This window comes from Gracilinanus agilis, chromosome 1, assembly GCF_016433145.1.
Source record: "Gracilinanus agilis isolate LMUSP501 chromosome 1, AgileGrace, whole genome shotgun sequence".
Taxonomy (NCBI): domain Eukaryota; kingdom Metazoa; phylum Chordata; class Mammalia; order Didelphimorphia; family Didelphidae; genus Gracilinanus; species Gracilinanus agilis.
The window spans coordinates 775,372,591-775,375,792 of NC_058130.1; positions in this window are offsets into that span (position 1 = coordinate 775,372,591).

Sequence of the window (3,202 nt, forward strand, 5' to 3'; positions counted from 1 at the left end):
GAAAAAAAGAGGAGAGGAGAGGAGAGGAGAGGAGAGGAGAGGAGAGGAGAGGAGAGGAGAGGAGAGGAGAGGAGAGGAGAGGAGAGGAGGGGAGAGGAGGGGAAGGGAGGGGAGGGGAGGAGAGGGGAGGGGAGGGGAGGGGAGAGGACAGGAGAGGAAAGGAGGGGAGGGGAGGAGAGAGAAAAAGGCAATCTAGAAGCAGAATAGCAATCTGCCTTCACATGCATTCATGGCCTCATCAGCTGAGTGACAAGGAGGGCCTCAGGTCCCTCTCAGACCCAGAAATCTCAGAGGTTCCCCAGTAATTCTCACCTCACTTACTATCAGGGAAGAGAAAGAACTTCCATCTCCTTAAACCTTTTGAATGCTCATTCAATTCTGGCTGATTTAATCCAATTAAAAAGCTTTTCATCCCAAGCCATAAGATGTCTGGAAACAGAACACCTGTACATTCTCTGAAATGGGGGGAGGGCCTCCCCAACATTCATGCCTGGAAGTGAGCTGCAAAGTATGCTGAGCATGCTTTAAGAACATGGCTTTCATCAACCATTTCCCCCCACCTGAAATCTAAATGAAAACTCAAATTTGATGGCTCTATGACACAACTAAAACTGAGAATGATACTGAGAGGCAGATTTCAGCTAAAAAAAGGAAGAGGACTTCCTCCAAACCAGAACAGAACAACCTGCTCAAATTAGCAATGATGAGGAAAATATAGGGGGAAAATAAGTGTATGAGGGCAGCTGGGTACATAGAGAGCCAGGCATGGAGATGGGAGTTCCTGCATTCAAATCTGGCCTGAGACACTTCCTCGCTCTATGACCTTGGACAAGTCACTTAATCTCCATTGCCTAGCCCTTACCACTCTTCTGCCTTAGAACCAATACTTAGTATTGATTCTAGGACAAAAGGTGAGGGTTTAAAAATAAATAAATAATTCTTTAGGAGAGGCTCTGAGTGGAGTTCTGGAAGAGTTGTGAAATTACTAACCATTCTGGGAAACAATATGGAGTTAGACCAGAAATGTTAGCAAATTGTTCATGCCCTTTGATCCCAACAATGTCTGATTCTCCAGGGAGGTCAATGGCATGAAGGAAGGTGTCTTGTGTACCAAACAATTCATGGCAGCACTATTTATGATAACAAGAACCTGCAAACATGCCCAATTGATGAAGAACAAGCAAGAAAATTGTGGCATATGAGTAAAAAGTGACACTATTATGCCATTAAAAAAAGAGTGCGAAGAATTCAGAAAAAGTTTAGAAGACTTCTACGAACTGATACAAGGAAGCAAAGCTGAATCAGGTAAGTAGTATGTACAATTATTGCAACAGTGTAAATGGAGGCAACAATAAATGGCATAATTGATTCCAAATGATTAACCTGAAAGTATACATTCTTTCTTGATGTTAAAAAAGGAAAAGGACAAAAATGGAAACCAGCTTACTGTGCTTGCCACATAATAGTTAATAAATGTTTATTGATCAATTTTCCTAAAGTAAAATCTGAAAGGGGGTATAATGAACCCATAAGACAGTGATTGTTTTGGGGGTAACCTCCAGGATTGAATATAGTCCTTCTTGATTTTGGCCTATTTTTCCTAATAATAGTTTTGATTAACTGTAGGTGGTTGTTTTTTTTGATGCAAAAGTACTCTAGGCATGTGTGTTGGGAATCTGTCAAAAACAAAGTCACAATAAAAAATGGAATGGACTACCTTGTGGGGGAGGTAGTGAGTTCCCCATCATTGCTAATGTTTAAGCAAAGGCTGAATGAACATTTATAGGTGGTGTAGAGTGACTTCAACCATTGAGCAGGGAATTAAACTAGGTGATCCATAAAGTTCTAGGATTCTGACTCATCAATATATTCCAATATAACTAACCATTGTGTAATACAATGGAACATGAAGAGTCTGTGGGGGTTGATTAAGGGAGATCCCTGATCAGTTGTATGAGCTTACAGGGAGATGAGGCATTGTTTAGAACTTTAATTGTATCTTGCTGTGGAGGATATGGACAGATACCTTGGCACCTCCAGGAGGTTGGGTTTCAGTAACAGGAGCTCCCCCAAGATGAAATAAATGGTGTGAATCACTGTTGTGGGATCTGGCTTTCCAGGAAGAGAAGAAGCTACTGGAGGGCTGTCCAATCACTCTCTTTGATGAGAAAGGAGAAGGTTAGACATGTGGCCTCATCACTTCACACCTGGACTATTGCAACAGCAGCTGGTGGGTCCACCAGCTTCAAATCTTTCCCCATTCTAACCCATCCTCCATTCAGCTGCCAAAGTGATGTTTGTCAACAAAGTGCAGATGTGACTATGCCCCCCCAACAAACACCAGGGGATCCCCCATCACCTCAGGGTTCAAATTCAAAGTCCTCTGTTTGGCATCCAAAGCACATCATAACCTAGCAGCCCCCCACAAACATTTCCAGCCTTCTTATGCCTTACACCTCATCTCTGCCTCCATCTTTCCTAGCTTCCTCCAAATCCCAACTAAAATCTCATCTTCTCCAGAATCCTTCCCAGACCCTCTTCACTCTAATGCCTTCTCTTTCTTCATTATTTCCTTTTTATCCTATATAGAGCTTATTTGTTTTGATTATTGTCCCTCTCATTAGATTGTGACTTGGGGGCAAGAATTGTCTTTAGGTTCTTTTTGTCCTCAGCCACATAGTAGGTACTTAACAAAGGTTAATTGACTAACTGATTTTCCTAAAGTAAATTCTGCAAGGGGGGGGGCATCATGAACCCACAAGAGAGTGATTGTTTGGGGGGGTAACCCCCAGGATTGAACCAAGTCCATGTAAGCACAGAGCTTAGAGTTCTGGGGCCCGGATTATTAGTACATATAGGAGAGATATAATTACAGGGTGATGTAAGCTGGAGACCATCCAGAGGAGAGTGACCACACTATGAAATGTTCATAAGAGCCTCCATGTGAAGGAATGTTGGTTGAAGGAATTGGGAAGGTCTAGTTTGGTTAAGAGAAGGTTAAGGAAGAATGTAGCAGCTGGATTCAAGAATCTGAAGGGCTGTCCTGATGAAGATATATTCCCCATTTTCTGCTTGGCCCCAAAGGGTAAAACGGAAAGAAAAGAGCGGAAGATCCAGAGATGCAAACTTAGACTCTTTGTCAGGGAAAACTTCTCAACCATTAGAGCTGCCCTCCGATGGAATGGGCTGCCTCCAGAGGGAC